At 37.5% G+C, this 15,203-nt stretch overlaps 2 long non-coding RNA genes and 1 pseudogene across 3 annotated transcripts; all 3 read left to right on the top strand.

Moving 5' to 3' along the window:
- The window catches only part of LOC118241714, a 51,309-nt pseudogene extending 47,989 nt beyond the window's left edge, over positions 1 to 3,320 (top strand).
- A 61-nt stretch (positions 3,321 to 3,381) lies between these two features.
- On the top strand, positions 3,382 to 10,000 carry LOC118241664. Of its 2 annotated transcripts, none has more exons than XR_004776289.1 (6): positions 3,382 to 3,476; positions 6,246 to 6,308; positions 6,583 to 6,648; positions 6,736 to 6,810; positions 7,237 to 7,299; positions 9,935 to 10,000. It is a non-coding gene; the product is annotated as an uncharacterized LOC118241664 (long non-coding RNA). The 2 variants fall into 2 exon arrangements; XR_004776288.1 differs by having other exon boundaries at positions 7,249 to 7,299.
- A 466-nt stretch (positions 10,001 to 10,466) lies between these two features.
- Positions 10,467 to 11,542, top strand: LOC118241667. Its single transcript, XR_004776293.1, has 3 exons — positions 10,467 to 10,518; positions 10,642 to 10,734; positions 11,370 to 11,542. It is a non-coding gene; the product is annotated as an uncharacterized LOC118241667 (long non-coding RNA).
- The last annotated feature ends 3,661 nt before the right edge of the window (positions 11,543 to 15,203 follow it).

The following is a 15,203-nucleotide window of genomic DNA, read 5'->3' on the forward strand; positions in this document are numbered from 1 at the left end:
CCTCAACCTCTCCTGCAGCTCCATGGAACAGCTGTCAATCACCTGCTCTGGTAAGTGTTACATTAACCTAAAAACTGGTAATTGTTAACAAAATTAATAACATGCTTGCCTATTCTACTCTAAAATCTACACCAGTTGTGTGAGGATTCATGACCTTTATGTCACATTAACAAAAATAATAACCTCATGTGCTTATTTTGGTGGAACAATTCTATGTAAATCAAAACCAGAGTTTAAACTGTCTGAAATGTTTTGGACAATTAAGGTGTGTGTGTGTGTGTGTGTGTGTGTGTGTGTGTGTGTGTGTGTGTGTGTGTGTGTGTGTGTGTGTGTGTGTGTGTGTGTGTGTGTATGTGTGTGTTTCAGCCCATTCCTCCATCAGGCTGGTTGGCTCTGGGGTAGACTGTGCAGGAAGGCTGGAGGTTTTCCTCAGTGGATCGTGGGGGACAGTGTGTGATGACTCATGGGATATTGAGGATGCCCAGGTGGTGTGCAGGCAGCTGCAGTGTGGAGTGGCCCTCAGTGCCTACGTACCAGCCTGGTTTGGTCCAGGAACCGGGCCCATATGGCTGAATGAGGTGCAGTGTGAGGGAAACGAGACGTCCCTGTGGAACTGCAGGTATCAATCTGGGGGAAAGCATGACTGCAGACACAAGGAGGATATAGAGGTCGTGTGCTCAGGTGAAGTATGCTGACTGCAGCTGTTCTTGAATTTGATTTACTTGTATTTTGTTCTTTAAAGTGTATAGTGATAACATAAAATGTAACACATTTGCACAGTTCAAAGGCAAGTGTCAAATGTAAAACTCTATGACATTGAGCATACAATAATTATATCTAATAATTCTGATAGAAGAGAATCCCAAACTGCACCAAAGCAGTATCATATTTAATAATGCTCATTGTAATTTGCTTTTAGCTATTTAAGTTTTGTTTTGTTAAGAAAGCTAAGTTTCATATGGGTTTAAAGAAACATAAATAACGGTAATTAATAGACACTGATGGCAACTGTGCATTTATACTGTGGGTAGAGTGAGCTCTCGTGTAGAAACATTTAAGAATCATAGAAAGATTGACAAAATAGTTGCCTGCATATTTTCTCTCACCAGAGTTTAAAGAGATTAGACTCACTGAGGGGTGTAAAGGGAATCTGGAAGTGTTCTACAATGGAACCTGGGGGAATGTGTGTGTGAATGGGATGAATGAGGAAACAGCAAGTTTGATCTGTCAAGAGCTGAACTGTGGGAAAACAGGCAGGGAGTCTGGGGCCAGAGCAAGAGTGGAATCATCTCCTAACTGGCTGGATCAGGTGAAATGTAGGAAACATGACTCCACTCTATGGCACTGCCCATCTGACCCCTGGGGGCACAATAAGTGTGATAATGACAAGGAGGTGGCTCACATTACCTGTTCAGGTAGGCAGATTCTCCCTGCATGTAAATATTCTTGCAGATATCAAGTAGCTGAGAAGTTAAGAATTAAATGCTCATGAATGTTAAATCTGCAATCATAATTTATATTACCATACTCACAGGAGTGCAGAAACAATTACAAAAACATGTGAAATGCTCTTCATTTCCCCATCAAAGACAGTGCTCAGGTAAGGATGCATTAATTAATGAGAGCATGAATCAAAATTCTTCCAATATCTTACTCTAGTCATTATAAATTTTAATGGATTACTCAACATCAATACTTCACACAATCAAAGCTGACAAGAAATGTGGTATCTGTTGAACCCAGACAGTTATGTTACTACCCTAACTGTCCTGTGCAGTATTTTCTCCTCATGTCATATGTCTGTGGTATAGTTCCGCTGCCTCTCAGGCTGAGTGGACCAGAGGGAAGCTGCTCTGGGAGGCTGGAGGTTTACCATAACGCTGCGTGGGGCTCCATCTGTGATGATCAGTGGGACATCAGGGATGCTGAGGTGGTCTGCAGGCAGCTGGGCTGTGGGAAGGCACTGAGTGCTAATGGGAGTGCTGCCTTTGGTGCTGGTGAAGTGGTGATCTGGTTGAACAGAGTGGAGTGTAGAGGGGATGAGTTTCACCTGTGGGACTGCAGTTATTCACTGAAGAACCACACTGATTGCTCCCACAAAGAGGATGCTGGCGTCACTTGTGCAGGTCAGAGGAGACCTCAGACAGGGTTTTGGATTCAATAAATAACTCCTTTGACAAATTCAGTAGCTGAAAAATAGAAATTGTGCTTGCAATGTTTTGATGTTTATTTAGTTTGTAGTCTAATTACACCTTGTTATGCATCTCTGGGTGTTGAACCTGGTGATGAGGGATAAACCTGTGCAGCACATCATCAGTTAGTCATGTTGCTTTAAACTTGTGCTTCAGTAAGCAAGGACTCTGGGTGGAAGTTTTGTCACTGAGCCCTCTGTCCTCACATCTTATCCTTGCATCATTTTGTCATGTCCCCAGAGGGAGGAGCTAAGTCATGAGGAAGAGGTGAAAAGAAGTGAGATAACAGTTAAAGAAATGAGAAGAAACTAGTAATTAAGTTTTTCCCTCCTAACAAATGTATAGCCCTGAAAATACACATCCTTATACACTGAGGTAGCATTAGTATACAGTCAAATCTGATCAAAAAATGAACAAATATAAATGTCATCCGCAGCTTCATTATTCATGAATTGCTTTTTGGCTTACCAGAACTGGCAACCTCAAAATTAAATATTGACATTCATGTACATCAGTGACAATGATAAATTTTTTTAATAACCTGAGAAATGCTGGATTTTTCAGGTAAATCGTTATCATCATTATGAGTGTCAACATCAATAACAACAACAATAATAATAATATCAAAAATGTCTAGAAAGAAATGTAAATTAAATGATATAACAGACATATACTTGCTAGGGTCAGTTAGAGAATAAAGCTAATTATGGCTTTGATTTTGTATGTTTGTGTGAGTTCTGTGTCCACCTAACTGATTTGGTTCTCTATTTCTAGACATCTCCCTAACCCCTGTGATTACAAGCAAAGTAACCACCAACTCCATCTCAGGTCCTCTTTTCATTCCTCTGCCTCATTTTTTTTTAAATGTTCAAATAAAAAATACTGTTTATACATGTTCTATTTTGCAATTTCCTTTCCAGTTGGTAAATCTGAGATGATAACAACCAGTCGACCTCTACCTCAACCAGTTACCTCTTCAGTGGTCCTGCTGGTACTGGGAGTGCTGCTCTTCCTGGCCTTAGTGCTTCTCTCTGGGCTGGTTTACCAGAACAGAGTGCTCAGGAAAAGTGGGGCACATTCACATATAATCTACAGTTTTACACATCTTATATCATAGACATCTTATAATCCTTCAGTCTGTCATTAATTTGCTGAAGCCATGTTTGCACCTGTCTTCACACCCAGTGCTCTCTAAGAGGAGGTGTAAGACTTTGCCTGAAGTAATCTATGAGGAGATTGACCACAGAATCACCAATGAAAGAACTCCCATCTCAGCTCAAAAGGGTGAGTAATAGGGAAGGGTAATATTGCAGGCAATCCTAGTGTGTATGACACAAAGATTTAAAAAAAAAAAAAAACATTACAAAGTGAGAGAAAAATGAGAGAGCTTGTGTGTTATATTTGTTATTTTGAAGCTGTGTGACTGTATCGCACTCTTTTCATACCTTATGACATTTCACATCTTGCTGCTCACTACATTAAGAGATCTGAACAGTATCATGATAAATGTCTGCCTTATCACTATAAGGCAAGGCAAGTTTTAATATGTAGTACCTTTCATGCACAATAGGAATTCAAAGTACTTTGCTCAAATTTATAGAAACATTGAGTGGGAAAAAAAAGTTTTAAATAATAAAGGCTGAGATCTGTCACCTCAGAAAGGGCTTTTCAAAAAAATAGAAGTAGAGTTAAAGTAAAGTCAAATTAGAAGATAAAAGATAAAGGCACAAGAAAACAAGAACATTGTCAATTTAGACTTAAAAACAATGACATTTGGGGTATATCTAACATTAAGAAGGTTGTGATTGCTTTTAGCATCATACTGTCTAAAAGTTGCCTCACCATATTTGGTTCTGATTCTAGGCAGCATTAGCTGACTAGCCTGACTGGTCTATTGGGTTTGTATTCTTCCAGTAGATCAGAGATGTATTTTGGTTCTAGGCCATTCAGTGATTTATATACAATTGTTTGTATATAATTATATATAGAAGTACCAAAAATGAAGAACTTTGAAATGAATTGGTAGTGGATGTAAGAATGTGAAAACTGGAATCAATGTGCTCAACTCTATTTGTTTTGGTAAGATTTCTGGCAGCTGCCTTTTGAATAATCTGTAATGGTTTAATTATAAATTTGGCCCGTATTAAGACTAGTGCAGTAATCTTGTCTGTAGGACAAGACAAACTTCATTGGTATGTTAGACTCTATCCTACTGTACTGTACTAGGATATTCTATGACAAAGCACTTTTGTAAGTCGCTCTGGATAAGAGCGTCTGCTAAATGCCATAAATGTAAATGTATGAGAAAAAGGCATGTATTAGTTTCTCTATGCCCTGCTTAGACATGAAATCTTTACCCTTTGATATATTCTTTAGATAGTTAACAGTTGTTCTTTGTTAATGATTTGATGTAACTGCTGAAGTTCTGATCAGAATCAACATTCTGATTTCTGACTTTGTCTTTAGTCTTCAAGGCTCTGGTGTAAAGATGAGAACTGACCTCAAGTCAGTCATTGCTGTTAATGGGCAAATGTAATCCCCTCTGTCTTTTCTTTGTTTACTTGGGTGCCTTTCTAGTTGTTTATCTCTAGGCCCTTTTTTTTACATCCTGAATATGTAAATGTGATGTAAAGTAATATATTTAAAGAATTATATAGTTGAGAGGGCAAGTGGTAATTGTGGGAATACTGCTGAGAAGTATCTGGTTAGGCAAAGTTAGAGTGTGTAATTATTTTAAGTTTTGGAGAAATGTATGCTTACACCTTTTGCTTTTTGTCTCAAGTGTATGCTTGAGTGTGTTACTATGTGTGAGGGAGAGAGACAGAGAGTGAAATAAATAACAAGAAGAGGAAAGACAGATAAGGTGAGTGTGTGCATGATTGTTTGAGTTGGCTTGAGTGTGTGAGAGAAGCAGAGATACATAGAAAGAGCAATAGGAAGAGGTAAGGGGTTAAATCTTTGTGTGACTCTGTGTAGCTCCGACAGACAGAAAGACTAAGAGGATAAAGGTTACACAGAGTGTGTGCACATGTTTGTGTGTTTTTATTTGCATGTGTGGTGCAGGGGTATTTCAAGACTCTTGTCTAAACTGAGACACACACAGAATGAAGGAGGGTATAGCTCAGCCCCTTTGTTTGGCAGTCAGGAGGGGCAGGACTGTGCATATGCTTTTCTGTTGCTCCTTTCCCTGCTCTGTTTTACTCTCTCTCTTACTACTTCTACCTGTTCTGCATCTGCTTTCATGCTTTCTCTCTCTTCTTCTTCTATTCTCACTCTTGTTCCCTGCTCTCTCACTTCTGTGATGTGAAAAAGTAATTTACATTTACTACATGTTATATTTAAGAACTTACATTTCATGTTAATACTATTTTCACATGTTCTCAGCAGTTAATCTTATGAAATGTTTCCTTTGAGAGATAAAACTACATGTGAATTGTGATTTTGTTTTTGCATCACCAGTTCATGCTAACTAAATAGCACAAATGTGCAAAATGAATAGTTTACTGGTTATATTTCTCATTTTATAAGTTTGTGTTATCTAGTTAGCAGTGCCCCCTTGTTAACTTAACCAGTGCCTTCATTTTAATGGTTCAATATGTGTTTTTTGGTAAGTGAAATGGTTATATGTGAGTAGATTTTAAATGATCATTACCTTGTCTTCTGGTCTTGCATCACTATTATTATTAGCTACTCAAGCGTTTGGAAAGATACTGGGTCATTATGGGACATGTAGTCCCTGTAGTGAATTTATATGGTATAGTTCTACTCAACAAGGTTAAAATGTAAAGCATTATGGATTTTGTACTGACTTTTAGCTCAGTGGCTTTTACCAGTGATTATAGTGGGGCATGGAAACATTTCAGTGGGGCACATGCTCCATTAATTTTGGTCTAATGACACCCCTGGATTATTGTATTTGTATTGTATGGAAGCATGGCAGTCAACTGGACAAATATTCTGTTTTTCTCACAACTCATTATTATCCCTGAAGGAAGATACTCATAAGTTCCTGTTTCAAGCATGTTTCATGATTGCTCTGTTCTCTTCTGACAGAATATATCAACTCAGAAGCTCAGCATTCTGGTTATGAAGATGTTGGTAAAGAGCTTCTCTCAGGTAAGGGTGGGATTACATCTCACAGAGAAATATTAGAAATGAAAGAAATCATAGTGTTGTTTAATAATCTTATACTTCCAATCAATGCTGTTTTGTCGTAAACATACAACTTTTTAAAAACTCCTTAGTTAGTGTGATGTGGGTGCCAGATGTGGTACCTTGTGGATGTGTTACCTTGTAGAGTTTTGGTGATTGTTCTCATAGACAATTCTCTTTGGATGCAACATATATCTTAATATACTTTACAACAAATTCACTTTTCTTTCGGTTACAGCAAAATATGTCAATGAAGAAAAGACTGAGTATTATGATGATGCTGTTACCAGTAGTGGTCTGACAAGTAAGTTGGTTTAATCATTCATCTTTTCACTAAAATTATAGAGATGATGACTGAAATTACAATCTCAGCTCATTTTATTTGATTTAGGTGACACAGAGACAAAAAAGACACGGGAGAATTATGATGACATCAGACCTGCGCAGGCTCCTGATAGTGCAGCAAGTATGTTTGAATATAACCACCTCTCTTCTGGAAAATATAGCTCTGCTCATAACTTCAGTGACACTCCTGTCCAAATAGGTAACTGCAATATGCAGTCAACTTTTGTTTGACTTCACCTGTGACCCTGTGAGAATTTTGCATCAACTATTTTTGTTAAACTTTACTTGATTTTAATATTATTTTGCACTCAGTTTTAAACACATTAATGACACTCAATGTCACTGATGTGTGATGGCATTTATTGCTACATTTTGATAGAGGGTATGGTAGAGATTTATGATGATGCTCTAAGTCTTGAACCAAACTCTCATGTTACAACAGCTTGGTTTCTCTTAAAGTGATAAAGACATTCTCAGAATCAACACATGAATAATGTCAGACTTGTTGCTCTTTAGCATTAAAAGTTGTTTACGTGTGCTGATGTAGCTCTTATTCCAGAGGACTATGATGATGTCATCTCCCCTGGACAGGACTCAGGAGGTGGTACAGGTGAGAATACATTGGCAGTTTAGGTAGAGCCCATTATAACAGGTTTATATTTTCTCTTTACTTGCACATTCCAGCTGCACTGCTTATTATTAATTATGTATTGTAGTGTAATGATAATGTTGATGTAAATGAATACCAAACATTCATTGCGAAGCACTAAACTCCAATGTCTGTGGAGATTAAATAGGAAGAGGAATAAGCAAGGAATAGGTACAGGATGTGATATAATATACAGCTGATTGAGAGTAGGGGTTGAAGTCGAGTGTGATTGACATTTGAGTGATCGGTGCTATGTGATTGGTGGCTGGATATTGGCCAGGGCATGACAGTACCGCCCAACCCCTGAAGGGCCCATCGAAACCCAGGTGCAGGCACAGCAAGGGCAACAAGTGGGATGTGCATGATGGAAAACGTTGACTAGTACGGTGTCGAAAATCTAGCTAGTATCCAACTGCTTTCTTTAGGCACATGCCCTACCAGTCCACCATGTACTGAATCTGTCTGCAGTGACATTGTCGCTGATCAGCATTTCTCTTGAATGCCACTATGATGAAGGCAGTAATATGTCTCCTCCCTTACCCTCTGGCTCTCCTGTAGCCTGTGCAGCACTACCGAAAACTGTAATGTCAACAAGTTCCAGGGGTACAGAAGTGGCTGAAACCCCAGGATGCACTCAAATGGAGTGAGCCCTGTGGAGTAGTGATGTATCGATTTCTGGGAATGTTCAGCCTAGGGCAGGAAAGCACTCCATGTCTCAGGATGTTCTTGGTAGTATAGTCACAAGAACTTCCCTAAATCCTGGTTTAACTGCCCCACCAGTAGCCTGCAGGTGGTATTCAGAGGTCAGTCTCACTGTGACACTGAGTTTGTCCAAAAGCTCCTGCCAGACTCGCAATATAAATTGTACCCCTCAGTCTGACACTATGTCCTCCTGCAGTCTGAACTGATGAAAGACATGTTGGAAGTGGAGGTTGGCCATCTGTAGAGCTGTACAGAGAACTGGAAGAGGGATGAAATGGACCATTTTAGAAAAGAGATTGGCACTGGAAATAATGGTGGTGTTACCATCTGAAACTTAGAGATTGGTGACAAAGTCAAATAATATGTAAGACCATGGCCTATCAGGTACAGGCAGAGGCAGCAGCTTGCTTGCAGGGAGTGTGCAAGGGGTCTTGCTTCTAGCACCAATTGTACAGGAGGCTGCATGGCTGATGATATCTTGCTGCATTGAAAGTCATGATTATCTGGCGGCAAGCAACTTTTCTGTTCGTGTTGAGCCTGGATGGCCCGTTCCTAGTGAGTTAAGGGCCCATATGATGAGAATATAGTGGCACTTAGGTGGTCCATACAACTGGTGATCCGGACAGCTTGGTGAGGGTTTGCCAGCAGAATAACTCTGTCCAGGTCCCATCTGATGCCCCCCCTCCAGGAAACAGGAAGGAAATAGGATGTGTTTCTGGCTAGTGGGTGTGGCTGCCTTGACAAGGCATCTGCTTTGGTATCCTTCAATGCAGCTTGATAAGTGATGGTAATATTGAACCTGAAGGAAAAACAGACCACCTGGCTTGGTTGGAGTTAAGTTGTCTGGCTGTTTGAAGGTATTGGAGGTTTTTGTGGTCAGTTATTACCACAAAGGGATGCTGAGCACCCTCCAACTAATGCCTCCACTCCAACTTTTACTGGAAAAAGCTCTCGATCTTTTTTAGAAAAGAATGCTACTACTTTAAGTTTGGGGCTTCCACATTGGAAGCATTCACTTCCATGACAAATGAACTTGAGGGATCTGGATGTTGTAGGACTAGGGCTGTGGTGAATGCCTTTTTTAGAGCTGCAAAAGTCTGCTGTACTACAGAGCACCACTCTAAATTGGTATTTCCCCCACAAAGTTGGTGAGCAGATAGGGCTTAGCCCTAAACTCCCTAATAAAATGTGATAGAAATTGGCAAAACACACAAAGGGCTTTAAATCATGGTGCATCTGGGGACAAGGCCAGTTGGTTACTGCCTTCACCTTGGTCACCTGATTACATACACCAGTTGCATTTATGAGCCTAGGTAGCTGACCTCACACAGGTGAAACTCCACACATCTCCAATTTGCAGTACAGGTGGTTCAGCAGGAGAGTACAGAGTACTTGGGTTATGTCGCAAATGTGTTGGGGCAGTGAAGGGGAATAGATCAGGATGTCATCAAGATAAACATTCTGTCTTACACATTACTTTGTATAGGCCTCCAACAAAATCACTAGTGTTAAAGGTTTGACTCACTACTGAATCCTATAAGTGTGAGCAATAGATGCCTTGACGTGCATTGTTGACAGCTTTGTGAGTAAAAACTTTGGAATTAATAAAGGGTTATTAGTTGAATGTGTTTCATTTCTGTGCATTTTGTCCTGTGCTCATAAAGAACTCACATACTGTACAATATAAAAGTAGAATGTTTATGATTAAAACAACTAATGTTTCATTTAATGTCTGTTTTATTACTGGCCTCCCCATAAAGACAGCCAACTAATGACTGTTTCACATCCTTAAACTAGATGTCACTTTGTAACAGAATTATTAATTAATAATGTTGTACTTTCACAGTCAATGCTGTATTGTTGTAAACATATAACTTTTAAAATTATTTTTCAGCAAAATATGTCAATGAAGAAAAGACTGAGTATTATGATGATGCTGTTACCAGTAGTGGCCTGACAAGTAAGTTTGTTTAATTTGTCACTTCATTAAAATTAAAGAGATGATTACAGAAATTACTGTGTCAGATCATTGTATTTGATTTACGTGGCCTAGGGACAGAAAAAAACATCAGATGATTATGATATCACACCTTCACAGGCTCCTGATGGTGTAGAAAGTATGTTTGAATATCCTGAATTTGCTTCTGGAGAATACAGTACTGCTAATAACTTCATTTATCCACACTACTGCCAACTTCTATCTGTAGCCAACTTTTGTATGATTTTAACTTTGTGCAGCTTTGTCCTGACAGTGTAGCATATGCAAAGCTGATCCTGTCAGAATCTTGCATCAACAATTTTTGTTAAACTGTTCTTTCTTTTGATTTTAACATTATATTGCACCATCAGTCTTTAACACATGAATGACACTCAATGACACTGATGTCTGATGCCATTTATCTTACATTTTGATAGAGGATGTACTAGAGATTTATGATGATGCCGTTACTCTTGCACCAAACTCAGATGTTACAACAGGTTGGTTTCTCTTAAAATAATAAAGGAATTCTAAGCACAAGAATCAACACATTTATAATGTCAGACTTGTTGCTCATTGACATTAAAACTTGTTTACATGTGCTGGTGTGGCTCTCACTCCAGAGGACTATGATGATGTCATCTCCCCTGGACAGGACTCAGGAGGTGGTACAGGTGAGAATACAGATGCAGTTTAGGTGGAGCCCATTATAACAGGTTTGTTTTCTCTTTACTTGCACATTCCAACTTCACTGCGTATTGTTAATTAAAGATGGACTGGCCTCTATGTAGCGTCTGACACTTAATGATAATGTGTAATTATAATGCTGATGTAAATTTAGAAGAATGTTCTGGGTGTTTAGGGGGATCACCACTTACTGAACAATAGAAAATGCAATATCAATGCGGGTCCTTCAAAGTGATCTTTGGAATATGGTGCATTTGACTATAGCTGCACAACATTATTATAATGGCTTGTTATTGTCACAATATTGGCCTTTCTAGTGCTGACATCCCAGAAGGCATCAATACGCCAATAGGCCCGCTAATAAATCACAGGATTTTTCTTAATGTGTGCTAAGAGAATGCAGACCAATCTAAAACATTATAGACATGTGCTCTGTGTGTGTTTTGAAAACTCTTGACATTCACCAGATCTAATAAAAATCAATAATGTATGTTAAAAAATATCTAACCATATTATACCTTCTCTTTAACTATGTGTTTTGTTGCATTGCTAGTCATCCAGTAATAGGAATATACAGTAATAGGAACATACCGGAATGTTATCCAATACAATATTTTGTGACATCACCTTGCAAATCTACATTGGTGTACTCTTTTACTTACAGAGTATGATAAACTGTACGACACAAAGGAAAGGCTTCAGACAGCGAAGACCTCATGAATGAGGTTGCTTATGCTCAGGAAATTACATTTCATGTCTTGAAACTCAAACAGTGATTAGTGATAGTATATAATGGTTCAATGGTCCTGCAGTACCCCTAAAATCATTTCTAAGCATGGAAGCATCCTAGAACTACTTATATTAACCCTTTTATATGCATATATTACATACATAATGTTGAATTTGATAGCATGTGTAAGTGAATTCATTCTATGGTTTATTTACAGCCCTTTTCTAGCTTCTGTGCTTGCTTAATTGTTTAGCACATTGTATTTTATAGTAGACACTCTAATCAAGAGGAATTTATACATTTATCAGTATTACAGAATGTGTGCTCCCTGAGAATCAAACCCATGAGCTTGGTGTTATTAGCACCATGCTCCTAACATTATTGCATGGCTTTCTTATATATAATTAACCAGGATTTAGATTATTCTGTTTTATCCTGGTCTTGTATTGTATAAAGATGTACACATTATTCTGTAGAGGCCTACAACAAAATCACTAGTGTTAAATGTTTGATTCACTACTGAATCCTGTAAATGTGAGCAATAGATGCTTTGATTTGTCTTGATGATAGCCTTGTGAGTAAAAACTTTGTAATGAATAAAAGATTATTGCACAATTATGAATGATTAAAATAACTAGTTTGTGATCAAAGCAACTAGTGTTACAATTCATGTTTATAAACATGGTTTATTAAATGCCTTCCCATAAACAGAACCCTCTAATTACTGTTTCACATCTTTAAACTAGATGTTATTTCATTACAGAATTGTAATGATCTGCTTCTATATTGTGGGCCCAAGGCCAAAATACCTGGCCCTTTTCCATCCTCACATGATTCCACATTCCTAAACATGTTTGAAACTTGGTCTCAGGTTAGTAGTATAGTACCTTATTAGCTGAGATGATACTGACCTGAATTCCACAGGCATTGTAATACGAGCAACTATTTTGTTGTTCAACCCATCCACTAACATACAATTTACCCATTAGCATACACACTGAAAATAACTAACATCTCATTCTGGTTAATATGCAATTTATCACCAATATATGTAAGGTAAGGGGTTCGCGTTTCTGTGCTCCTAAAATATAGTAAATTGTTGTGGCTATATTAATAATTCAGTCTCTCTTTCAATAATACATATTTAGCTACACATTACAACTTAATAAAGACAATTTTATTTACCTTGCTTCATGATGGGCAGTCCCCATTCAATGATTAGGTGCACAAATCCATTTTATTGCCAAATACCCAGTCACCATTTTCAAACCTGTATAATCACGGGACAAACAATTTAGACCTCAGAAACTTATGTTGCTAGGCTACTTATCTCTTGAACAGCATGGGCAAATGTCACTTCTAGCTGATGTTCAGATAGAATCCCCCTTTTACCTAAAACAAAATGTTCTTATGGTTGATTCAGATGCACCATGTTGTCCTCCATCTGAAGTAACAGCTTTGTAAATGTCTAAATATGTAGCTCTATAATCCATAATTTTTAACATTTTTCTTTCATTCATTTCAATCTTTTTAGAGGGAATTTGCGCTAAAAACAAATATAAATGCACACTGACATATTTGGAATTAATAAAAGCATATTTCACACAGTCTGTGTGGATTTCATTGTCCAATGTATCAGATCAGTGAATAGTTGAATGAGACAGGGCCCATACAGCTCTACTGTAAACAGTTACTGTGCATATGCATGTACATGTAAAGACTTTTTATGTTGCTGTTGTTATTTTAGTCGCTAACTTACTGATCGTCAAACATCTAAATATTTAACTTGGACTGATTGTATTAAAGTGGCCTTTTTAGTATCAGCACATTGTAATTACATATAGCAATAACAATGTAATAACATGTTATTAACACCATGTAATAACAACGATAAAGTTAATGAGAGGACACTATATATATATATAGTCTACATTCATTGTAGCAAATATAATTACAGTTAACTTTTTAATAGTTACTACACACAAGAATGATGCATTTTAATAACAATGTGATAATGTAATAATTTAATAACACCACGTAATAGCAATGCATTTTCATGTAATAACACATTATAATAACAGTAATAGTGTTTGCTTGATACTGACCTATCTATTCCCAAATATGGATATGTATTTAACAAAAGAATGAATAAAACTATGAACATTTCCATAAGGCAAACCAGTGCCTATATCCACAGAATGCTTGTACAATACTGAAAATAACTAAGATGATGACAAAGCACATTTCATACACAGCTTCAAGCTGTTACAACTCATAAGGATTTACAATTCACGTAAACATAGTACCGAGCCTATAGTACACTGGTAATTTACACTTACACTTCTCTATATTCGTTAGTACTGCATGTTCCTCATAACTAAAATATTACTACACAAACTGTTCTTCAGAAGAACTTCGAGTTAGAATTCATGTGCAATTTATTCTAATATTAACACTGATAGTAAAAACTCTGCTGTAATATTTTTTACCAACACACACACACACACACACACACACACAAACACACACACACATACACACACCATGATTAAGTAGTATAACTAGGCCTATTTATAACAATAATAAAAAAATAATTGTAGGCATAGTACATAAAATAAAGTTAATGAGAGGACAAGGAAATGATGCTGCAGTTCTTCTGCAAGGCCATGTACGAAGTGTCTTCTTCTCTCTGTGGACCCTTTATATGCCTCGTGCAAAAAGTGTGCATTCATTGCTGCCAGGCCAAGCATATTATAGAACAACTGCAACTGTTCACTTGCATGTTCCTTTGTATATGTACATGCCTTCTGGTCCATGCTGTAAAGAATTCAGAGAAGTACATGTTATATTTTTAAGAAATTGTTTTATGAAATGTAAGTCAGTAATGCAACATTATTTATATACGCATTACCTTTTGCTATCATGTTTTGTTTTTGTTTGTGCCCATTGGTAATCTGCATGTGCATTACTAATGCATGTGCATTAATGCATTGGACAGTGGACCTAGGTAGGAAACAGCTCCCCATTGATAGTAATATGTTCTCCTGGCTTGTATCACATATTACAGTTACATACAAAACATTGCCAAATGTAATGTTGCAGCAAATCTGTCAAGCTTCACACATTCCACACAGGTGTCATCAAAGGACAACTGCCACAGTCTGCTGAGATTCTATGCTGTATGAAGAGAAGTAAAAAAATAGCAGATACATTTATTACAAAATTACATTTTGTACATTTTGCCACAAGCTGTCAAGTGTGGGATGGTTAGTGAATTCCAAAAAGATGATCACTGAGTACCTCTGCTTTGCTTCAGTTGACCTACATAATGAACAGCGAACATTTTCTGGTGTGGGACTCAAATTACTACATTTATGAAAAGTAGCTTGCAATATATACTTTTCTGTGAGATTCATAGATCACACGAACTGTGAAATCAGTTTGCTCTCCTAATATGTGCATTATTAATTATTGATAAAAAAGTAAAATGTGTATATAAGTCTCGTGCTTAAGTGTGAATGTTGTTGATATTTGAACCATGATGCCACGTATTCGTTATTGTGTGTGTTAATAAACATGTGTTCTGTGTTCCACAACTCGTTCCTGCATCCTGCTCTGCCTCCTCTGCGTAACAGAAACAAAAAATTAAACATATGTCTGCAGGCAAACATAGCTATTTCTAACTCCTGAGCAGTTAATGTGCTCTTTCTATATTTCTTTCTCATTTTTTTCTCATTGTTTCTCTCATTGTGCATCTGAATCGACCAT

Source organism: Electrophorus electricus, chromosome 7 (genome assembly GCF_013358815.1).
Source record: "Electrophorus electricus isolate fEleEle1 chromosome 7, fEleEle1.pri, whole genome shotgun sequence".
Taxonomy (NCBI): domain Eukaryota; kingdom Metazoa; phylum Chordata; class Actinopteri; order Gymnotiformes; family Gymnotidae; genus Electrophorus; species Electrophorus electricus.